The sequence below is a fragment of the Tamandua tetradactyla genome, chromosome 9, assembly GCF_023851605.1.
Source record: "Tamandua tetradactyla isolate mTamTet1 chromosome 9, mTamTet1.pri, whole genome shotgun sequence".
Lineage (NCBI taxonomy): Eukaryota > Metazoa > Chordata > Mammalia > Pilosa > Myrmecophagidae > Tamandua > Tamandua tetradactyla.
In genome coordinates this window covers 108,372,361-108,398,562 of record NC_135335.1, presented here as the reverse complement: position 1 = coordinate 108,398,562, position 26,202 = coordinate 108,372,361, and the positions used below count along the sequence as shown (strand labels likewise).

General features: G+C 36.7%; 1 protein-coding gene across 2 annotated transcripts in view; it reads right to left on the bottom strand.

Annotated features, from left to right (window-relative positions):
- The window catches only part of ZSWIM6 (zinc finger SWIM-type containing 6), a 241,078-nt gene that overhangs the window by 196,147 nt on the left and 18,729 nt on the right, over window positions 1-26,202 (bottom strand). The gene's annotated exons all lie outside the window — the stretch shown is intronic.

Here is a 26,202-nt window from a genome sequence, read left to right as displayed (position 1 = left end):
TTTTTTAATACCTACTTTCAGACAGAAAGTCTATTCCTTCTTCAGAAATGCTTGTTCCCTCCTTCATTTCACAAACGTCCTTGGGCAGCCAGAGCACAGAGGCCTCTTTCTACAGGACCTGTAAAACGGGAAAGCACTCTCCATTCAGGCTTGGAGTTTAACTTCTCTAAATGATTTGCCCTTCTAAATGTGTCTATGTGAAGGAACAAAAGTCCAATAATTGAAAGGAGGCACTCCAGGACTACACTATGATTTTATAATTACTCAGTACAGTCTTGCCTAGTTAAAACCATGCCATTTCAACCAATCCCTTGCATGCCTGAGATGTCCGAGTTCATTTTCATAGCAAAGTTTCAGCAAACTCTAAGACAAAAATAAGTCCATATTTGAATTAATCAAATAAGGAAACAGAGGCGCTAGTGTGACACCTCAGTAATGTCACATTAACATTTATTAAGTGACTCTGGGATGCCAGGAAGAATGCTAGGTACTGCTTCTAGAATGGGTCAGTGCTTTCTGGTTAAAAATGAAACACCCATACTGATATCTTCATAAAGGGTAAACTCTTTCTCTGAATCTTTTCTGTGCCTGTTACAAGCTTCAACATGTTACACCAATTACATTTTATGTGCTTATTAACCAATCAAAAAAAAAAAAGAAACCACAGAGGCAAGAAGACAGTAGTATGATATATCTAAGGTACTGAGAGAGAAAAACTGCCAGCCAAGAATTCTTTATCTGACAAAAGTGCCCTTCATAACTGAGGGAGAGTTTAAATATTCACAGACAAACTGAAATTTAGAGACTTCATCAGTAAGAGACCTGGCCTACAAGAAATAACTAAAGGGAGTTTTGCAGGCTGAAAGGAAAAAACGAGAAAGAGGCTTGGGGTAGAGTACAGGAATGAAAATTATCAGTAAGGGTTAAGAGAAAGACAAAAATAAGGTATGACATATAAAAAAAACCAAAACAGATAAAATGGAAGTAAGTACTGCCTTTACAATAACAACACTGGATGTTAATGGATTAAAGTCCCCAACTAAAGGACACACATTGGCAGAATGGATTTTAAAAAAGTATAATCTAACTATATGCTATCCACAAGAGACTCTTCTTAGCCCCAAAGACACAAATAGTTTGAAAGTAAAAGGTTGAAAAAAGATATTTCAAGCTAACAGAAACCAATAAAAGAGCTGGTGATGCTAATATTAATATTGGACAAAATAGACTTTAAATGAAAAGCTTTTTTTTTTGGCATGGGTAGGCTCTGGGAAAAAAATAAATACAAAACTTTTGTAAGAGACAAAGAAGGACCCTATGTATTAATAAAAGGGACAATCCACCAAGACCAAATATCATAAATATGTACCTTAACCAAGGTGCCTCAATATACTTGAGGCAAACACTGCAAAACTGGAAGAAGAAATAGATGTCTCTACAATAATAGTTGGAGATTTCAATACTTCCATCAGTAGACAGAATATCTAAACAGAGGATAAGGAAACAGAGAATTTGAATAACACAATAAATGAACTAGGCCTAGCAGACATATACAGAACACTGCACTCCAAAACAGCAAGATAAACATTTAGTGCTCATGGATTATTCTCCACAATAGACACACGTTGGATCACAAAAGAAGTCTCAATAAATTTAAAATGACAGAAATTATACCGAGCTCTTTTTCTGACCATAACGGGATGAAATTGGAAATCTATGGGACAGAGAAGTGGAAAATTCACAAATAAATGGACACATACACACTCTTCATCAGTGGGTTAAAGAAGAAATTGCAAGAGAAATCAGAAAATATCTCAAGACTAATGGAAATGAGAATACAATATATCAAATTATGGGATGCAGCAAAAGCAGTGCTGAAAAGGAAATTTATAGCCCTAAACACCAACATTTAAAAAGAGCAAGACAAAATCAAAGACTTAACTGTACACATGGAAGAACAAGAAAAAGAACAGACAAATAGTCCCAAAGCAAACAGAAGGAAAAAAGATAAAGATTAGAGCAGAAGTAAATGAGATTGACAATAAAGAGAGAGAGAGAGAGAAGATCAATAAAACTGACAAACCCTTAGCTAGACTGACAAAGAAAAAAGCAGAGAAGATGCAAATAAATAAAATCAGAACTGCCCCCACAGAAATAAAAAGGATAGTAAGAGGAAACTATGAACAACTGTATGCCAACAAACTAGACAACTTAGACGAAATGGACAAATTCCTACAAACACACGAACAACCTATACTGATTCTAGAAGAAAGAGAGATCTCAACAGACCAATTATGAGTTAAGATATTGAATCAGTCATCAAAAACCTTTCCCAAAAAAGAAAAGTCCAGTACCAGATGGCTTCACAGAGGAATTCTACCAATCATTCCAAGATAATACCAATCATGCTCAAACTCTTCAAAAAAACTGAAGGGCAGGGAACACTACCTAATTCATTCTAAGAAGCCATCATCACCCATATGTCAAAGCCAGATAAAGATACTACAAGAAAAGAAAATTATAGACCAATTTCTCTAATGAATATGTTGAGGATGCAAAAATCCTCAACAAAATACTTGCAAATCAAACCCAATAGCATATTTAAAAAGAATTATATACCATAATCAAGTGGGTTTTATGCAAAGTATGCAAGGATGGTTCCGCATAAGAAATCAATTAATTTAATAAACCACATTAAAAATTCAAAGGGGAGGGTGGTGCAATGGTGGCTCAGTGGCATAATTCTTGCCTGCAATGCCTGAGACCTGGGTTCAATTCCCAGAGCCTGCCCATATATTAAAAAAAAAAATTCAAAGGGGAAAAAACATCACATGATTATCTCAATGCTGAAAAGGCATTCAACAAAATCTACCTCCTTTCTTAATGAAAACACTCTGAAAGATAGGAATAGAAGGAAATTTCCTCAACCTGATAAAGGGCTTATATGAAAAACCCACAGCTAGCACAGTATTCAATGATGAAAGATTGAAAGCTCTCCATCTAAGATGTGGAACAATATGAGGATGCCCACTGTCACCACTGTTATTGAGCATCGTGCTGAAGTTCTAGCTAGAGCAATTAATTATACAAGAAATTTAAGGCATCCAAATTATAAAGGAAGAAGTAAAATTTTCACTATTTGCAGATGCCATGATCCTGTATTCAGAAAATCCTGAAAAAATCTACTACAAAGCAACTAGAGCTAATAAATGAGTGCACCACAGTAATGGGATTCAAGATCAACACAAAAAAATTAGTACTGTGTTTCTATACACTATTAATGAAAAATCTGAGAAGGAAACCAAGAAAAAATGTCATTTACATTAGCAACTAAAATAATAAAATATCTAGGAATAAATGTCGCCAAAGATGTAAATACTTGTTCACAGAAAACTACAAACACTGTTAAAGGATATCAAAGAAAACCTAAATAAACGGAAGGACATTCCATGTCCATGGATTGGGAAACTAAATCTCATTAAGACATCAATTCTACTCAAACTGATTTATAGATTCAGTGCATTCCCAATAAAAATGCCATCAGCTTTCTTTGCAGAAATGAAAAGGCAATGATCAGATTTATTTGGAAGGGTAAGGGGCCCAAAAAAGTCAAATACATTTTGAGAAATACAAAGTTGGTCTCACATGCCTTACTTTAAATCATTATTACCAAACTACAGTGGTCAAAACAGCACAGTACTGGCATAAAGACCAATGGAATAGAGTTGAGAGTTCAGAATAGACCCTCACATCTATGGCCAATTGATTTTTGACAAGGCTACCAAGCCCACTGAACTGGGATGGAATAATCTCTTCAACAAATGGTGCTGGGAGAACTGGATATCCATATGCAAAAAAATGAAGGAGGACCCCTATCTCACACCTTATACAAAAATTAACTCAAAATTAATTTCGATCAAAGACCTAAATATAAGAGCTAGAGAGGTAGAACTCCTAGAAGAAAATATGGAGAAGCATCTTCAAGATCTTGTGGTAGGCAATGGTTTCTTAAACTTTATACCCAAAGTACAAGCAGCAAAAGAAGAAACAGATAAATGAGACCTCCTCGAAATTAAAAACTTTTTCTCATCAAAGGTCTCTGTCAAGCAACTGAAAAGGCAACCCACTCAATGGGAGCAAACATGTGGAAACCACATATTCAAATAAGGGCTTAATATGCAGAATATATAAAACAAATCTTACAACTCAACAATAAAAAGACAAATAACCCAATTTAAAAATGGGCTAAAGATGTCAACAGACATTTTTCCAAAAGGGAAACACAGATGGCTAAAAAGTACAAGAAAAGATACTCAATACCACTAGCTATCAGGGAAATGCAAATAAACACAATGAGATATCATTTCACGTCCACTAGTATGACCATTATTAAACAGAAAACTACAAATATTGGAGAGGATGTGGAGAAATGGGAATACTCATTCACTGATGGTGGGAACATAAAATGGTGCAGTCACTGCAGAAAACAGTTTGGAAACTCCTCAGGAAATTAAGTATAGAATGGCCATATGATCAAGCAATCTCACTACTAGATCTATACCCAGAAGAACTGAAAGCAAGGATTGGAACAGACATTTGCACACCAAAGCTCACAGTGGTATTAATCACAACTGCCAAAAGATGGAAGCAACCCAAGTGTCCATCAGCCAATGAATAGATAAACAAAATGTACTATATACAACATATGATGGAACATTATTCAGCTGTAAGTAGGAATGAAGTCCTGATGCATGTGACAACATGCATGAACCTGGAGGACATTTTATTGAGTGAGATAAGCCAGACATGAGAGGACAAATATTGTATGATCTCTCTGGTATGAGCTAATTATAATACACAAACTTACAGAATTAGAATCTAAAATACTTTTACCAGGGGATAGAAAAGGAGTAGAGAACGGGAAGCTGATGCTTAACTTGTACAGAATTTCTATTTAAGTTGATTGTAAATGTTTGGAAATGTATAGTGCTGATGGTAGCACATTATTGTGCATGTAATTAACAATGCTTAATTATATTTGTGAACGTGGTTGAAAAGGGAAGTTTTGGTTCACGTATGCTATTAGAAAGAAAATTAGAAGACAAAATGTGGAACTGTGTAACACAGAGAAACCTGTTCTGGATGACAGACCATGGTTAACAGTACAAATATAAAAACGTTCTTTCATGAATTATAACTGATATATGACACTATTACAAGGTGTTAATAACAGGATGGTACTGGAAAAAACTACACCTCAAATAAACTATGGACTATCAAAAAAAAAAAGATTCTACCAAAAAAAAGTGAATAGCTAACTTGAGTTCAGCTCTTAAATTGGTAAAAATGTAAATCCATGAATATCCGGTGCTAGTAATTGGTATATAAAACTGGTAGGGGGCGGGCCGCGGTGGCTCAGCGGGCAAAGTGCTTGCCTGCCATGCCGGAGGACCTCGGTTCGATTCCCGGCCCCAGCCCATGTAAAAAACAAACAAACAAACAAAATACAATAAAACAAGAAAATGTTTAAAGATGTTTCCCTTTCTTCCTCCCTTCCTTCCTTCCATCCTTCCTTCCTTCTCTCTGTCTTTCCTTCCCTTCCTCCCTCTCTCTTTAAAAAAAAAAAAAAAAAAAAAAAAAACTGGTAGGAAAACTGGCAATAAGTATAAAGAGATATAAAACTTCCAAAGCCATGCCTGTGACCCACTATTTCCCTCATACGGAAGTCTATGTTAAGAAAGAAAAAGAGGGGGGGCCGCGGTGGCTCAGCGGGCAAAGTGCTTGCCTGCTATGCCGGAGGACCTCGGTTCGATTCCCGGCCCCAGCCCATGTAACAAAAAACAAAACAAAATACAATAAAACAAGAAAATGTTTAAAGATGTTTCCCTTTCTTCCTCCCTTCCTTCCTTCTATCCTTCCTTCCTTCTCTCTGTCTTTCCTTTAAAAAAAAAAGAAAGAAAAAGAATGGAGCAGGGCGGTGGGGAGTGATCACTGCAGATACACAAAGATGCTCATCTTAGCATTAGCATTATTCATACAATGAATATTTGGAAACAACCTAAATGTCCAAAATAAGAGAATGGTCAAATAAAATGTGATAAATCCATTCACTGTTTGCTTTATAGTTATTAAAAATAAATTTTAAAACGTATATAGCATGAGAAATGCTTTTTAGACAAGTGTAAAATTAAGAAGCACTGGTTTTAAAAACGTGCAGTAATGTACATGAAAATACAACAGGGAAAAACACTAAAACAGTGACGATGGTTGGTTTAAGGTAATGATACAAAATTTGACCTTTTTCCATTATCTTGTAACTGTTTCATACTGCAACTCATTACTTCTATTATTTTAATAGTTTTACTTTTAAAAACGAGGGAAAAGTCACAGCATTTAATTATAAAATACAAGAACAGAAATTTTAGTGTTCTTTGATACTTTTTCCCAAAAAAGAAAAATAGTTAAGGCAATTAGTATGTCTCAGATAATTTCCTCTACATGGTCCAAGTTCCAGTGTACAGAGAGAGGTTACAAAAAAAAGTGATTGTGAGTGTACAAAAGACTATATATATATATATATACACATACTTAAACACACAAAATCAGCCAAAATTTACAATAGTGGAAAACTTTGATAAACTACAATTAAGCCTTCCAAGTATACCTACTTTACTATTGAAAAAGTTTCCCTTTTTATTCAGAAATATAAACATCTCAAATAATTCTATTTTCATTTCTTCTCATGCATTTCGTTTTTATTTTACCTTACAATGAAAACTTCCTTATTAGTGTCCACAGTATGAATAGTACTAATATTTTAACAACATTTTGCAGGATGTTTTAACAAAAATGTGTATAAAAAGAACCAAATTTTTCATTTAAAAGGAACTTTTATTTTATGATAACACAGGGAAGGCTATTATTTTCATTACTGAAAATTCTAAAAGGTTCAAAAATCCATTCAAGTACTACCCCATACAGGAACTGTTTAAAAAGTTGAAAAAGGGATCAGATTTCAACTATAGATATGAATGAAGCTGATCTGAGTAGGAGAGGAGTAGATCAGAATACAGGGTAGGGCAGGCCACACAGCGGCTCAGCAGGCAGAGTTCTCGCCTGCCACGCCAGAGACCTGGGTTCAATTCCTGGTGCCTGCCCATGCAAAAAAAGAATACAGGGTAAAGAATGATACCCGTCCATATTTTAAAACTTCAACTTCTGTGTGAAACCAAAGGGAGAGAAGGTTCATTGGTGCAAAATTTATATTTTGGGTAGCACATTACCTAATTTAATTTTATGGTAAGTTTAGTTGAACACCATAAGTACATAGAATCTTGAATAGGGTGTGAGATCTTGTTGGTTTTATATATCCCAGAGTAATCTGGGCAGTGAATAAAGAAGTATTTGCAAAGTCACCTTGGGGGTCTGGGGAGAAAGAAGGAAATATTCAACTTCCCCATTTGGAGCATTTCTGATATTCTCGCAAGCAGTGGGAACAACCAAATCAATGGGCTAAGCCTCCAATCTTGGGGATTCCCCCCACCAAGAAACTTATTCTTGCAAAGGATAACCTAGTCCTACTTAACTGAGTCACCCCCAGAGAACCTCTTTTGTTGCTCAGATGTGGCCTCTCTCTAAGCAACTTTGGCAGGTGAACTCACCGCCCTTCCCTCTATGTGGGACATGACTCCCAGGGGTGTAAATCTCCCTGGCAACCTGGGACAGAACTCCCAGGAGTCACTGGGACCAGCATTATGGGACTGAGAAAGTCTTCTTGACCAAAAAGGGAAAGAGAGAAATGAGACAAAATAATTTTTCAGGGGCTGAAAGATTTCAGAATCGAAAGGTTATCCTGAAGGTTATTTTATGCAAAATATATATAGATACGCTTTTTTAGTTTATGATTTATTGGAGTGACTGGAGGGAAGTACCTGAAACTATTAAGCTGTGTTCCAGAAGCTTTGATTCTTGAAGACAATTGTATAAAACAATGTAACTTTTACAATTTGACTGTGTGATTATGAAAACCTTATGTCTGATGTCCCTTTTACCCAGGGTTAAAAATTATGGATAATAAATAAACAAATAATAGGGGAGATAAAGGGTAAATTAAATTCAGTAGATGGAAATATTAGTAGTCAATGAGAGGGAAAGGTAAGAAATATAGGATGTATGAGTTTTTTATTTTTCCTTTTTATTTCTTTTTCTGGAGTGATACAAATTTCTAAAAATGGGCATGGTGATGAATACACAACTATGTGATGATACTGTGAGGAATTCATTGTACACTATGTACAGACTCTATGTGTGTGAAGATTTGTCAATAAAAATTAAAAAAAAAAAAGATCAGAAGATTGGCAAAAAAAAAAAAATCCATTCAAGCTAAGGGGATCTACAATGTGCCAGGCACAATCGCAGTTGTTGGAGGCACAAAGGTGAACAGACAGGCATAATCCCTGTTCTCATGGAGTTCACAGTCCATTAGAAGGAAAGAGACAACACTCAGACACACAGGTCACAGAATATGCTAAGTCAGTGATTAATGCTGTTGAATAAAATACAAATGGATGATGTGATAATACCTGAGGTGGGCATGGGAGAGGAACTTGCTGATACTTTAGTAAAGAAAAATCTCTGAGAGATGGCATCTGATCTGAAATCCAATTGTTATCATAAAAACCGAAGGACTACTATAACCTAGGGAAGGTTTCAGGCAGAGGGACTGCAAGTGAATAGTTCAGAGGTAAGAATTAATTCAGTAAGCTGTCAAAGGCCTGGATGTAGCTGTGCCTTGTGACTGAGATGGAGGTTTGAGATGAAGTCAGAGATGTTGGCAGGGACCAGCTCACTTGGAGATTAAGAAATTATTTCAGAAATTACTTTATTCTCATTGCAATAAAGGAGCCATTTGAGTTTCAAGCAGAAATTTTTCATTATCTGATTTGTGCTACAGCCTTTCTTTTCGATTTGTTGATAAAATCTGGCATCCTAAATGCTTAGCAAAATCTGTTGGAAAAGGAAGAAATACTTACGCCATTTGACTCTTGCTCAATCTAAAAATCTAACTTCTTAAGATAAAAACCATATTTCATGAAATTTCTGAATCACAATTTCTCCCCTACTAGATCGACAGCTCCAGGGAGGGAAGGGATTGTTGCTTATTTAGCCTGGTGGTTGGTTCTTGCACAAATGTACAGAGTTGCGCTTGAAAAGTTTACAAGGGGTACACCAATGTCCTGTAAATCAGGATAATCACAAACCACCACTCAAGTAAGCAGACATGTATAAGCCTATCCAAGGCCAAAGATATTTCAGTAAAAGATTAATATTTTTGAGTTAACAGGTGGGCTTACCCAAAGCACCAAAACAAAAAATCCAGTCAAGTCCCCTTATCACCTAAACTTGAACACTGGAATACTCAGTTCTAGCCAACCATAAGGACCAAGTTTGTAACAACATAGATTTTAAAAATTTATTATTTCAGTTATTATATAAAAGTGGTTAACACAAAATATTTCTTTACTGGTACGTGTCAAAAGAATGTATTTCAGTTTGATGATCAAATTAATTAACATTACAGTTGTAACTTAGGCTTTTGGTTACCTATTGTGAAAGACCATTCTGATCGAACTGTTACATAAGAAAAACTCTCCAATAGGGAATGAGGCATTTCGTTCACCCGGACTGCCACATTTTCTTCTAAAATCAGGTCTTAAAACAATACAGGAATGATCATATGGTAAGCATGTTTGTGTTTATATGTTGAATAAATATTTAAAAAAAAAGAAAAACGTTCTCCCCAAACTGCAGTAACTTTGATAATTTTATAGCATCAAAAGATGGGCAGGTTTTAGGATAATAGGTACAAGGGCTTATGATGACAAAACTAGAGATGAACTAATTATTGAGCATGCAAAGATTGATTACATCCTTAGTCACAGATTATGAGGCAACAGTCTTTTACATGTTAAAGTTTACACTACTAAAGGCATCACATATAAAACATTACTTGATAATTGAAATATATATAGACCTTTTCTGTAGCTTTCCAAGTGCTTCCTTCACACATTATACGCCACTTTATACTCAAAACAGCCCTTTAAATTAAGCCAGGTATTATTACCCTATTATAAATAATAAAAATGAGGCTCAGAAAGTTTAAGTGATTTGCCAAAGTTCACACAGCTGATTAACAGCAAAGTAGAAACTACACTTTGGGGTGAAGGGTAGTCTCATCTGCCTTTCTTCCCCATGCCAGATCTCAGTTGGAGAGCTGACCAACCTGCATCTTCTGCAAGCCAGGTGGCCAAACGGAAATCATTTGATAACAACCCAGACATATGTCCTTTCTGGAAAGCTGCCCAATAGAAAGTTGCTTCATCTACTGACACACACAACAGAAAACTAGTGTTTTTTACCCAAATGGAAAATGGAAAATTAAAAAGGTAAGCATCCTACTGAACTGAAACCCTGACTTTTTTTTAAGTATTTAAAATTTCAGGGGCAAGCATCATCAAGAAATATCAAAGGGCCTCTCGCCCTGCATCTTTCTTTACCTGCGATAGTGCCCACAGGTCCTTTCTCCGCATGTGTACTTAATAAATTTCTTACCTACTTGCTCTAAAACAAAAAAAAACAGAAAAGGAAAAAAATATCAAAGGCAGTCCTCTCAGGAGGTCTCCCTTTTTTCTGTTTATATCCAGAATGATGTTAATTATCTCAACTTATTATTTTAACAAATGATGACCCCCTTTTAATCAATACTCTCTAAATATTCCAACTAAATAAAATGCCTCTGCAATGTATTCAGAAGCTCTCAAACTTTTTAAAATACATAATTATGTGTCTACTATGAATCATTAATAATTGCATTTTATATAAAATGTATTAGCTAACACATTTTGAATTCTTCATGTGCTGAGCACTGGATTATTTACAAACTCTCAGTGAATACTTACAATAATGTTTAGGTAAAACAATTTTTAAATCTATTTTATGAATGTGGGAACAGAAGCACAGAACATTAGTTAATAAATCAGAAAGTAACAAAACTGGAATCTGAAGCTAGAAATACTGACCATTTCATTATACTGCCACCTGTGCTATGCACGTTCTCTGGCAGGGTTCTGAGATAATGGGAAGAGCATGGAATCTGAATACCTGGGTTCAAATCCTGGCTCTCCTGCTTGCTGATTAATCTTGGAAAAGCTAAAGAAAATGCTCTTACTTTTCACAATTAGAAAATGAATATAATAGTTACTACATCATGGAATCGCTGAGGAGAAAATGTAATGTTGGTACATAGTGACTTGCTCCCGCGGGGGCTCAAAAATGTCAGCCAGCAGTAACAGTGATACCCTCAGTGTATAAATAGGTATTTGGGCTCTGGCCTAACACCAAATGGTCTCAAACTGCTCTGGTTGCATTAAGTCTTTTTTTTTCCTTTGAGGATGGGGGGTGGGGGACATCTTTTCTAAGGTTTTACTGTCTGAGGCTATCACTTATTCAAGCAGGCACACTTGACTGTTGATGCTCCAGCCCCTCCTCCTCCTCTCTCCTGCTTCTTTCAATTACCCTGTAAGCTTTCTAAACTTGCCAGGCTTTCTAAAAAGATTTCTAAGTAGGCATATGCAGGTTCTCAGGGAGGATCTCAGGGTCTCCCTAATTACTTGAGAAAAAATTCAGGGTATGGACTTCATAATACCTGGTTTTGGACTTCCAGAGTTCTTTGTTGCTTATTCAGCTTCTTTGTGGCATTTCAACAGTGTTGAGGGTACATACATTTTAGACATATAAACATGGTTTTGCTGGAACAAAATAAAATGTGGTAATGCTACTTAGCTGTCAAATCAGATATACAAAGACAAAAGGAGGGAATAAGGTTGCTGGTTGATACACTGGATTGCTCAAATAATCCTTAACAATATTATCACCCTTTAAGAGCTAGTAGACAAGTAAAGAGTAGCAGTAGTAGCTAATACAAGATAGGCTTTGGAGTTTCAAGGCACACTACAGAAATAAGGTATCAGGCAGATATCTTCATTGTCGATACATTTGCCAACCCAAGGCTTGTTTGCACATGCTCTCTAGCAGGTCAGCAGAGGGAACTGACTCCACCTTTTGGTGATGAGCCCATTAGACAAACTTAAGTACCGAAAACCACTAAGTGTTAGAAGAGAACATAATCACACTGTTTACTGCAAGACAAAGTCTTTACTGGATTAAAATAAAAGCACACGAGGGAGGGCAGAATGGAGATGATCATACAAAATGTATATGAGATGCCTACAAAACAGAAGAAAAGCTGTCAAATCCAAAACAGGGTTTAGAATGTTGTATTATAACATCTATATCAGCATTCTTACAATTCTATCACACCATTGTTAACTGCCAGTCCCAAACGTTTTTCAAAATTCAGCAAGTCATCTATTTTCTACGCAAGTTGGTGTACAAACTATCTATAGGAACAAATTCATGTGTATCTATATTTATGACCATGATATTCCATTACATAAAAAAAGAATACAATCATATAAGCCAGAGATCGGCAAACTGTTTCTGTAAGGGGCTAAGTAGTAAGTAGTTTAGGCTTTGCAACCCATAAAATTTCTGTCGCAACTACTCAATTCTGTTGCTGTTACCATGAAAGCAGTCACAGACAATATGTAAACAAATGTGTTCTAATAAAGCTTTATTTATGGACTCTGAAATTTGAATCTCATACAATTTTCATGCCACAAAACATTAGTCTTCTAATTTTTTTCAACCATTAGATACATATCTGTACATATATAAACCATTTCTGGTTTGTAGGCTATACAAAAACAGACGGCAGGCATGAGGGCTGTAATTTGCAGATGCCTAATAAGTTACCCTAATATTAAAAAATGGAAATGCAAAAACCAATCGAAACAAAACAAACTTTAAAATGAGATTAGATTTTTTTAGAATGTGGAGGGGAGAATGGGGTAATCCATAGGTTAAACAATGTGCTATTGTGTTTTTTGAAATGGAAACTATGCTACAAAGGCTATTTAAGAACTCTGGACTTGAACGTTAATACCAAATGTTAAATGCATGTGTGTGTGCTTTAATAATCTTTAAACATAATTTGGCTTCCCTCAGGAATGATTTCAACCTCTGCAATGCTCAATTATGAACACATATTTTTAGGCTCATTCTAGGGCAGCTAAGCTCTCCACCACACCCCACCCCATTACATCCCATCCCCACCCCCACATAACCATTAACTTATTGTGCTAAATGTAAATTTCCATAGCATGATAAAAGCTATTTCCTGGAGCTTTACTATAATTAACATTATGTTTGTTCTAAAATAAATATGAGAACACTTTGGGATCAGAAAGGTGGCTTTTGAGAATATGGGATTAGTTACTTCTTAAATGAGCAGAAGCATCCAAGTTAAGTACCTATAAAAATCAAGTTCTGTATTAACATATTCAAAGTGGTACTTTATAACCCAAAATTCTTCATTTGTCAGTTGGCTGACAGTATACTTACCAATTCTATGTAACAAGCATTTGTGAATAACCAAAAGCTTACTGAGATTCAATGGTCACACTCATTCCAAGAGTTTATGTGATCATTTATATAGAGGATAGCCTTATATAACCATGTTGTTTGTTTGTAATGAACCTTTTCCATTTGGTCCTCCTCAGTGGGCTCTGATCAAACATCTTTCCTATGTGCAGTGGCCCCTATGGGATGGGGATGGGGGCAGACAGTACAGTCCAGATAAAGGAAATTTTCTCACTTAGGCAACTTTGTTCAAGCTTCAGTGATCTGCTAACTAGAGAGACAGTAAAGAAAATAGAGTTTTTCATCTTAAAACTTCAGGGGAAAAAGCAACACACTTTTGAATGATTTTAAACAGGTAGTACTTGGAAATCAGTAATTCACCCAGTAGATAGATATTTTGTTTTGGGATACCAAAATCTCTTATGTCACATTTGGAGGAAAAGAAATATGGGCTGAACATTATTCTGGACTTGAGAATTCTGACTGGTTTCATTCAATAATTTCTTAATAATTCCATTTATCCAGATCTTGCATAGACAGGGAAAAGGCAAATGTGCAGTTTCTTAGGAGGGTCATCCAGCAAGTAGCTGGACTACTAACGACCCAAATAAAAACATATGTAGTCCAATAAATTTTCACTCCGATTCAGGGAAAAACAGGAATTTGTTCATTCCTTCTTTCATTTTATGATTATTTATTGCACTCTAAATATTTATGGTCTCCAAATATCTGGGCAGGCTCCCCACAAACTAAGAGATCCTTAAAACATTTATACCATGTTTTTCAAAGGCTAAGTTGTGACCCATTATTAGAGCAGAAATTAATGTTATGGGTCACAAAGCTTTTTTTTTTCCCCATGAAATGAAACTATATAACAGAATACATTAGTAAGTATGACATGTTTTAAAGATAAATAATATCTTGTGAAATTTTTGTTTCTATTATTTACAGTGCACTGGGTTGCAATGTAAAGTTTCTTACTTTGGAGGGTGGGAAACAGTATAAACCAGTGTGGCATGCCTATCAGACTTAAGTAGGAATGAGAGATAAGAGTAATCAGGAGAGAATTCTGACCTGGAAATGAAAGTCATCATAATTCAGTAGTATAGAAAGCCATGGGTATGGTAGGCATCATCTAGAAAAAGGAGCATCAGGTGTAAGAAAAGAGCTAGCTTCAAACCCTGACCACACGAACATTCATAGGTTGAACAAAGGAAGAACCACTCCAGTCAAATGAAGGAGTGGAAAAGGTAGAAAGAAAACCAGGGAGCTGAAGTTCCCTATGCAGGCTCCTCTAAAGGAGGGAAAGCCAGCGAGAACCAAGTTAAAACGGAGCCCTATCCTTTCAATTTCTTACTTTAAAATATAAGGTATGAATGAGGAAGGCTTAGAGAATGTTTAGATTTACTACAAAGACAGGAAATTTATTTTGCTGATACATATATAAATATATGCATGATATACTCCATGATATTTTATGATGGATAATGTATAGCAAGAAAGGATGCTGGTATCCATTTAAACCATCTATTTGCATTCTTGAAGATAATGTAGGAAAAATCACAGAATGGTTAATCACTTTAGGTGGCTTTACTGGCTTTCTAAAGTTGTCAAACCACATCGAAATGAATTCTTTCCTTAAAATATATTTTTCACTATCTTCTTGCAAATCTCACACTAAATTTCCTGCAAGGGAAAGGAAGGATTCTTATTAATCAGAAAGCAAATGCTCTCAACAAAAAGTATAATGGAATAACAGAGCTGCTCTTTGTTTAGACTGGAGTTGTTCCAAGGCTATTATCCTGAGCCCCTGTCAATAAAATCCTAGGCCTCTAATGTTCTGCACAGCAACCTCATTTGGAGGTAATGGAGCTCTCTTGAAGCTTATATGAAGATCTATCATCATGACTGCTTTAAATGCCTTTGCTCTAGTTCATAACATCTTACCAATAATGTTAGTATTCCTGTTGGTCTTCATAAAAATAAGACATTTCCTAGAGTGGGATCGTAACTTCTTTTTTCAATATTTACTCAGATAAGCAGCAACAACTGCTCAGGACAACCGGAATATTATAGGATTGGAGCGAGTCAAAAAGTTATCTCGCCCAGTTCCCTCATTTAACAGATAAAGTGGGGGCTTTTCCCAAGTGGTTCAGACAAAAAAACTGGCTGTCAGAGCCAGTCAGATGATGGTTTCAAGCCCAGTTCTATTACTCGTTCATCAAGAGTCCGTTTCCTCATTTGTAGAATAAATTAGGGTACCACCATCAATCTCACAGAGGAAGGGAGGATTAAAATGAGATGGTATTTTTAAAGCAATGAGCATAGTACTGGCAGAGTAAGTACTAAATAAAGTGAGTCTCTTTTCTAATTTTCCCCAATTCACTTTTCTTCTTTGCCCACAGCCGAGAACAAAGTGAGACTTTATTCTGACTCCTCTGTGACTTCATGACACACACACAAAGCAAAAAGTCTACAACATTGTGTTCTTGATCTTTTTATTGGTGCTAATTTAAATATGACATTAACATTAAGTAGCATCTTACAACACATCTAAATTCAAATGAGAACTCAAAGCTGAGAGATGACAATGGTTTAAGAAATCAGAAGATGAAGAAATCCAAAGAGTAATCTGAAGTAGAGGGAAAACAAAGCAAGTCCAATTCCAGGTTGGAATTCCATATAAACAAGTATCCCTATCAAAAGCCAGGGAAACATCAAGGAGAAATAAAAACGAAATTAACCCATTGTATTGGCTATAAAATCAGTGGTAATCTTAGGTGGGGCTATAAAAATGGAAATAACTGCTCATCTGAAGTGCTCAGCAGGAAAGGTAAGGAGAAAAAGCAGGATCACAAGTGTAGGAGCCAATAGCAGACGCTGAAACCACACTGCTTAGATTTACATTCCAACTCTGCCAAGGAGTAGCTGTGTGACCTTAGGAGAATTACTTACCTCTCTGGGCCTCAGTTTCCACACCTGTAAAGTAAGGACAGAAATAGTACCCACAGTGCCAGTTATTTTTTACGTATTGCTTCTCTGTATTTCAGGGGGCTGGAAATCAATAAATTACATTTTTCAAACTTGCTTGCAGTCTGACAAAGGTGAGACGGAAAGACGAGATCAAGAAAAACGTCTTTCTTGATTCCTGTTTCTCGTGGTACCTCCAACAGCAGCAGCACCAGCAAAGTGAAGGCTCCAGGAGCATCTGTGATGGTTTCCAAAGCAGCAGAAACAATGGACATCTCCAGCAAATCCGTAGAGCATGCAGATTGTGAACTCCTGTCGGGATGTATGAGCTGCCTGATATCTAGATAACATCCTCATCTCCTTTTTGCTCCTTCAACATTCACCTGCACACTCACACTACTTTTTGTTTAAAGCATCCACCTTCTAAAATACACAACGTTTTTGTTCCTCCAGCCCTTCCAACACCACTTTAACCACTTCTCTGTATTAAATCCTTCTCTGCTTAAAATATCTAGTGGTCTCATTTTTCTGATGACACTGGAAACACCCTACTTCATATAATTGTTGTGAGAATAAAATGAGTTAAAAATGTAAAATGCTTAGATCAGTGCCCAGTCCCTAAGAAGTACTTTATAAATGTTAGCAGTTGCTACTCTACCTGCATTTTATCTTAAATTCTACATGTCCAAACTCACACTCCTTGCCACAACCTCAAGACTCTAATTCTGATAAGGGCCCCATCAACCTCTCCTTCACTCAGGTTCCACATCTGAATTACTTTCAACTTCTTTTTCTTCCTTCACATTGAACCAATAAGCAAAATCTGAGGGTTCCCACTTCTGTGAGCTCTTCCAACCTAATATTCACCAGAGCCTTTATTACCCCTTATACTAGCCTGGATCAATGTCTTTCTCTTCCCAAGGGCTTCTCTGTTTGCAGACTATCTCATTCTAGACTGATCCAAGAGAATTTCCTTAAAATAAAAATGGGGTGGAGGGAGCTCTACTCCTCTCAACACAAAAACTACCAGTGGTGCTCAAAAGCATAAGCCCATTTAACCATGTAAAGGCCTTTCAGAAGTTGACCCCTGCCTACTTTCTAATAGTAGTCTCAACATACTGCTTCCTATTTGTATCCCCAAATCTTACACCCCAACCACATTAGAACTCCTTGGCATTACCCAAACTCTCCCTGACTTTTGATCTCTCCATACCACTGCACAAGATGTCCCCTCTGGATGTAATACATTCCCTGCTCCCTACCCCACCACTACTACAGGGCTTTTGTTCAGATCCCCGGCACGTCAATCAGAACTTATCTTTCCTATTCTTCCCTACCATTTCCTCAAACAATTACATTATAACTTACTAATACATGCTTTGTGTTATAAATTATGAAATACTGAGCTCCTAAAGAGACTAGGATTCCTTATCCCTTGAAGGGATATATTTCTTGAATGCCTTCAACACAGCAGAGCTACCCAACATGAGAGCTCAAAGTCGCGAGATACTGAAATCTCAGCTCTTGGGGGAGCCAGGTGGGGCACCAGCCAGTGGTGAGTGGTCTCCACCCACCAGCCCTCTAGCTAATGATCTACAGTTACAAACACCTTTCTGCCCAGCATACTATGCAAAATATTTTCTGTGGTTGGGAAAAGGCTGGGAAGCACTCCTGCTCAAAACAACAGAAAGAACTCCTTTGTCCATTTACAAGTTTTTACCTGCAGCATTGCCTATTGTAAAAACTTACAAGTAAAATGCAAACTATACTGTTTCCTCACCTACCTACTATGGGTGGCTGTGAACACAGGAAAGTTAAATGAATGAAAGTAAAGATGTTTTAAATATACGAATGTATTTCTAGACTAGTTTGCATTCACAAATATTAGATTTTATTTTGGAACATTAAACATATCACTGTTTGGCAGAAAACTGTAGTCATCCTCTTAGATTCCCATTTTTTATTAGTTAGTATAAAATAATCTGGTTTCAAATAATAATAAATACTGGTATCTGGAAAAATTATTTTAAAAAATGAGTGTTCTAGTTTGCTAGCTGCCGGAATGCAACACACCAGAGACGGACTGGCTTTTAATAAAAGGGGATTTATTTGGTTAGTTTCTCAGAGGAAAGGCAGCTAACTTTCAACTGAGGTTCTTTCTTACGTGGGAAGGCACAGGGTGGTCTCCGCTGGCCTTCTCTCCAGGCCTCTGGGTTCCAACAACTTTCCCCGGGTTGACTTCCTTCTGCATCACCAAAGGCCTGGCTGAGCTGCGAGTGCTGAGATGAGGTGTGCTGAGGTGCTTAGGCTGTGCTACATTATGCTCTCTCATTTAAGCACCAGCCAATTAAATCAAATATCATTCATTGCAGCAGGCACGCCTCCGAGTCGACTACAGATGTGATCAGCAACAGATGAGGTTGACGTACCATTGGCTCATGTCCACAGTAACAGAACTAGGTGCCTTCACCTGGCCAAGTTGACGACTGAATCTAACTACCACAATGAGGAAATGCATGACTTTTGCAGAGATTCTGAACAGTCCTTTTCAAGGGCTTAAGAAGTTCATAACACTTCGTAACTTTACCTTGAAAATCTACAACTTCAACTTGCTTTGTTATATGTCTATCATTGTAATTACCCTTCTCCTATCAATCAAGCCTGTTTCGAAGTTCGATCACAATAGAAACAGTGAAGGATAAAGGAAAAAGAGAGCACAATGCATAACCGAAGGAAAAAAAGGAAACACCTGAAGCAAATAAGGACAAAAAAAGGAAAATGCCTGAGGTAGAACTAAGCTTTAAATAGTGCGGAAATATGAAAAGAAAAAGTAAACCCATGTCTGCCACAAGGTGGTGCTAACAACCAGGGACAGCTTAGTAACTGCTCCAATACAGAGAGGAGAGGTCTTGGAGTCCACAGGAAATAAAAAGCCTTTCAATTGTATACAGTACTGTTTCCCAAACTCAGATGTTGGTCCCTAAAAACATTTTCCTGTTCAACATTGAAATTAGAAAAAGGGTAGTTTAGTTTTTATAAGGTTAAATTCATTTCATTAAGAAGACTGTCCACTATTCTGAGATTATTTTTAGGTATTAAAAAGCCCATTTAATGAAATCAGAAAGAAAGATAAAATGATAAAGACTGAGGTGGTATAATCTAGGGACTGCCTAGAGTGTATAATGATAGTGACTAAATGTACAAATTAAAAAAATGTTTTTGGGGCCACGGTGGCTCAGCAGGTAAGAGTGCTTGCCGGCCATGCCCAAGGACCTGGGTTCGATTCCTAGTGCCTGCCCATGTTAAAAAAAAAAAAATTAATTATTAAAAAAAAAAATGTTTTTGCATGAGCAAGAACAAAGGAATGTCATTACTGCAGGGTGCTATAAATGATGGTAATATTTTAAAATTTCAACTTATGTGTGAGACTAAGGCAAAAAACGTTTATTTGGTACAAAATTTACATTTTAACTAGTGCATTTCCTAATATAACTTATGTAGACAGCTTAATTGAACACCGTAAGTATGTGGAACCTTGAGTAGGACATGAGATTTTGTTGGTTTGTCCAGAGAGATGCCCCAATGAATCCCAGACTGATTTGATCAGTGAGCAGAAAAGTATTTGCAAAGTCCCCTTTGGGGAATGGTGAGAACGGGGGAAAATTCAACCTCCCCAAGTTGAATTCTTGATATTCTCACAAGCAATGTGGACAACTAAAGCTATAGGCTGAGCCCCCAGTCTTGGGGTTTGTTCATATGAAACTTAACCCCAAAAAGGATAGGTCAATCCTACTTAAAATTAGGCCTAAGAGTCACCCCCAAGAGAACCTCTTTTGTTGCTCAGATGTGGCCTCTCTCTCCAGCCAACACAGCAAGCAAACTCACCACCCTCCCCCTTGTCTACGTGGGACATGATTCCCAGGGGTGTGGACCTTCCTGGTAACGTGGGACAGAAATCCCAGAATGAGCTGAGACTCAGCATCAAAGGATTGAGAAAACCTTCTCGACCAAAAGGAAGAAGAGTGAAATGAGACAAAATAAAGTGTCAATGGCTGAGAGATTCCAAACAGTCTAGAGGTTATTGTGGAGGTTATTCTTATGCATTAAATAGATATCACCTTGTTAGTCAAGATGTAATGGAGAGGCTGGAGGGAACTGCCTGAAAATGTAGAGCTGTGCTCCAGTAGCCATGTTTCTTGAAGATGATTGTATAGTGATACAGCTTTCACAATATGACTGATTGTGAAAACCTTGTGTCTGATGCTCCTTTTATCTACCTTATCAACAGACGAGTAAAACATACGGAATAAACATGAATAATAGGGGGAACAAATGTTAAAATAAATTTAGATTGGAATGCTGGTGATCAGTGAGGGGGGGAAGTATGGTATGTATGAATTTTTTTCTGTTGTCTCTTTATTTCTTTTCCTGAATAGATGCAAATGTTCCAAGAAATGATCATGGTGATGAAAATGCAACTATGTGATACTGTGAATTACTGATTATATATGTAGAATGGAATGATCAAAAGTTACAAATATTTCCTTTAGGTGTTTTTTTGGTATTTAAAAAAAAATCTAAAATTTTTTTTTAAAAAAAGCCCATTTAAAATTTTAATTACATTAAAAGATTGTTTTAAGAGTAATCACTAGATGTGTCAGGCCTGCACCTTCTGCTCACAGAGCTGTTCTTTATGAGCCTCACTGCTCAGTATCTCAAGGAGGCTCGTCACTGCAAATATCATTTCTCAGGCTCCTAAATCAAATGGTTTCTCTCTAGATTCAGTCTATGAGTGGCACTGGTGGAAGGAAAGAAATAATCAGGATAATTCTTCATTCTTCTCTACTTCAGGCAGTGTCCCCAGCAACAAGTGCATTTCTTCCATCACTCCAGCTATCAGGAGGGTCCACCTTTCTCAGCTCCTTAACTCCCATAACCCACATCTGGTGGTAGTATTGTCTTCCTGCTGCTGAATCTGTAGCCTGTGACACGATCCTCTCTTATCATTCCAATTCCTTCGGCACGGGTGCAGCCAGTCCCCCCACCCCACCTTCCTGCCTTGAATTCCATTCCAGTTTGAAATCTAACGAGTGGTTTTTCTCTTTTGGGTGGACCTTGACTGATACAGTAGGCAGTGGATTTCAAACTTTACCATGTAACAGAATCCCCTGGAGAGTATATGAAACCTAAAATCCTGGACCCACCTCCAGAGTTTCCCTGTCAGTATACCTAGACAGAGATCAAGAATATGCATTTCCAACAAATTCCCAGATGTGGCTGACATTGCTGCACCAGGGATAACACTTTCAAAAATAAGACACAGAGAAAAAAAAAAAGTATTGGCAATCTTAAGTTGGTCTGCTTCACTACTTTTTTTTCAATTGGACAAGAAAACCCAAAATATCCTTTGAAACTCAAAGAAACTCCACCCTACTGACTTCCATTTGGAAAATCAAAACCTTTGAGACAGCTTCCATATGTTATTTCAGAGGTCAATCTTTTTTTTTTTTTTGTATGCTGTATGGTGGGGGGAGTTACAACTCATTCTTTCTCCATGTGAGTTTCCCACTGCTGCAGCACCATTTGTTGAAAAAAAACTTTTTTTCTTTTAAGTGCACAGGCTGGGAATGGAACCTGGGTCTCCTGCGTGACACATGAGAATTCTACCACTAAACCGCCCTCACACCTCTCATTTTTAAGAAATGATTTTTAAAAATAAATATAAAGTTTATTCCATCTTACAGTTGCATAATATTCCATCATATGTATATACCAAAATTTGTGGGACATGACTCCCAGGGGTGTGGACCTTCCTGGCAATGCGGGACAGAAATTCTACAATGAGCTGAGACTCAGTATCAAGGGATTGAGAAAACCTTCTCGACTAAAAGGGGGAAGAGTGAAATGAGACAAAGTGTCAATGGCTGAGAGATTCCAAACAGAGTTGACAGGTTATCCTGGAGGTTATTCTTAATACATTAAGTAGATATCACCTTGTTATTCAAGATATAATGGAGAGGCTGGAGGCAACTGCCTGAAAATGTAGAGCTGTGTTCCAGTAGCCATGTTTCTTGAGGAGGACTGTATAAGGATAAAATTTTCACAATATGACTGTGTGATTGTGAAAACCTTGTGTCTGATGCTCCTTTTATCTACCTTGTCAACAGATGAGTAAAACATATGGAATAAAAATAAATAATAGGGGAACAAATGTTAAAATAAAAAATATATAAGATTTTTGAGCACTCACTGTATGCCTTACACAGAAATAAAACATTAATTTTAAAGATCATAATCAAGTCACTGAACTTCTTTATAAGGATAAAATGGATTTTGACTCTTAGATTATTGGAAATAACTTGGCCAATGATGCCTCAAACCTAGAAATAATCAAGCAGCAGACGGTTCTTCTACCTTAGAAATTTAAGATTGAAAAAAGGTCTGAATAATTTGAAAGGCAATCAGGAAACTGTGTCTTTAAGACTCACTACAGGGTATTTATAGAATTACACTGGCAAAAAAAAACAACCATATAAGCTAATCGTGGCTGAACTGTGTACACAAACAACAAAGAAAACATACAAATAGGATCCATTATGAGACCAAAAGTCGACAGACCAGTACTAACAAAAAAATAATATGAACCACATATGAATTTTAAATTTTCTAGTAGCACTAAGGTAAAAAGAAATGGGTCACATTAATTTTAGCAATATATTTTATTTAACTCAATATGCAAAATATTTTTATTTCAAAAAATTTTCAATATTAAAAAATTATTGATACATTTCATTCTTTTTTTTTTCACTCTAAGTCTTCAAAATCTGGTGCATTTTTACATTTCCAGCACATGCTTAATTGTCATAGTAGCTAGTGACTCCATATCAGAGAGCACAGCGATAGACAAAAATATACCACTCTTTTTATTGAATATACTGATATTTAACATAATGGTAGTATACTACTATGCTTTTTTCATAAATTACTTCTTAGTTATATTTTAAGAATTTAAACCTTTAAATGTGTGTACTGTTCCTCAGACAGTTTCAAAACTAGGTTAACATTTTGGCTCTTGCCACTTAATATTGAATTTTTTTAAAAAAACCACTCAAGAGATTCACATTGTAAACAGGTAAGCAACTGTCACTGCTATTTTACCTTGAGTCCCAAAAGCCAGGCAGTATCTCTTCCCCCTTCTCTAGCCCAAGGGAGACCTAACAGCCTCCCCTGGGTGCTTCCACTGGTCCCAGGCTAAAGAATTCTCATCTCCTGGGCTTGTGAACAGGGAACTACATGGTAACTATCAACCTAAATCCCAAGCTGAAGTATCTGGTCCTTTGGCAGGGAAAAGTGATGTAACCTGATCATTTTATACCATTTAACAGCAGTACAGTTAACCCACTTAAAAAGAGCTGGTAGAACTGCGCTCAGCAAAAATATCAGTCACATTACTTTAATACTGAATTCAAATTTGAAAGGACAAATCAGCTTGAGTTACTGTTTTTAATTCTTCGTGATTTGCAGGGTGAGACTAGACAATTATACAAAATTAAAAATTTAAGTAGACTACAAAAGAGTTTTTTATTTTCAGCAGGAAGCCAAAATAGACCATTTATTACCTTTAATTAGTACAACTGATTAACAAAATAGAGTCTGAGAATGGAGTCTATAACAAGTCACTGAGTACAAACTTGTCACAGAGACAGATTATAAAGCATAAGCATGGTGCTTTATGAAACTCCCTAAACAAGCCATATTTGAAATCTAGTGTATGAAACCGATGTACTCGAGAATACAGTGATGCCTGGGTTTCAATTCTACCCTAAAGAAATGGGATCGGAATAGTATGCTTTAACACCAACCAACCTCTAACCCCTTTAAATATAATGGACCGTTTCTACACTATCAAAAGAGGTTTTGCACACAAAACTCTTTCCATAAGAATGAATGGACTTGTATGTATGTGCAAGAGTAGTGAGATAATTACATACCTTTGGGGCTTAAATACATTTGGTGTCACAGCACACCTTAGGCATAGATATTTCATTTTGAACCACTCACTCTGGAGAGTAATTATCCATCCCATAACTTGGTCATAAAAAAGCAGAGCTTACTCAGCATTTGACAGCATAGCTGGATTTTTATATAGATAGTACTTCTGCAAATCAGATAATCAAAACATACACCTACCTTAATAAGCTAAAGTGCTAAAATTATGACAAGTTATATAGACTTTATAAGCTTTAATTTGAGACCTAGAATCTACATAGTAAGCTGCCAATTGCTGCAGACTGACCTGGCTATGGAATAAAAGTTAACTCGTGGGAAGTTCAAGGAAGAGGTATGTTGGTAGCAGGAACGAGGTCACAGAAGGTACATAAACATCCAAATATTGGTTATAAAGTTATACTCAAACCTAATAATTCATGTCTTAGAAGAAGACAGTATTTCTCATTTTAATTACTATCTTATATTAGCCATCCAGTTTGCACATGCCTATACCGACTACTCCTAGCTGAAATAATAAAGGTCTTGGCATCTCACACTAATGGATTAAACAGCCTCTAGAAATCCCCTGTATATATATAGTTTCATGGTTTCACATAAGAGAGAATAAAGAGGAAAAACCTGCATGTTGCCTGTAGAGACACATACAATCTTTCCTTGTCTGCAAAAAGAATAGTTTCTTGAAAAACAAAGGAGGAAAGGAAATTTTAAGCCTTGTTCTAAGATTTAGACAAGTCTTCAGGCTGTAATTGGGACATCTTTTCCAAGAAAAGAATGTCTGCAGCAGCCCCCAGCACTAAGCTGCCACCTGCCAAGAGGGCTACATGCACCTCACGTGCCTCACATAGCTTCTATTATACGCCTTCTCTTGGAATATCTCTTATATACACTGCCCCCAAATCTCCCACTAAAATTAAGGAACCAAATAAGGAGAAAATAGTAATTGTTACAAGCTAAAACTTTTAATCTTACCAAATGATGTGAGTGAAACTATTTTTAAAAAGTCCAACAAAGAAAAACATCAGCTTTGAATGAGTGTAGTATCAACTCCAGGAAGCAAGAAGATACTACAAGTCATATATCCATTACTACTATTTGGAAGAAACCAATAAAATGCAGCATATTCACAGTAAATTAAAATTTTGAAAGCACTGTGCCAAGGTTAGGGAGCTGATTATTAAGTGGTGTCACAGACCAAGGAGGTATCTTCCTTCATGCCATGTGCAGGAAAACAAGCTGCCCCTGGCAACTCCTGAAAGAGAAGATGGTACAAGGAAAAAACCCCACCTGAGAGGTGGGAGGCGTGGGTGCCCAGGTCTACAATAGACTGTCTGGATGCTCCTGGAAAAGTGACCTAGCATTGCATGTCTTAGTTTCCCCACCACGGAACAGAAGAAGTACCTCTTTTCCAAAGGTGTCATGAGGCTAGAAATCATATTGTAAAGTACAGAGATGTTAACTCAAAAAGTGTTTGAGCTATAAAATAGTAAATGAATAAAAGTTTCAAAATAGAGCCAGCCCCTTCCCAAACAAGAGAGTGAAAAAAGCTCAGAATTTTCAAGATCATATTGACAGACAAAAATGTGGCAGATACCTTAATGATATTTTTTACATGCATCATTCTGGTCTGCTACTTTTGAGAATGATTAACATGAGAGGAAAAAAGACTGAAAGGCTGAATAAGGA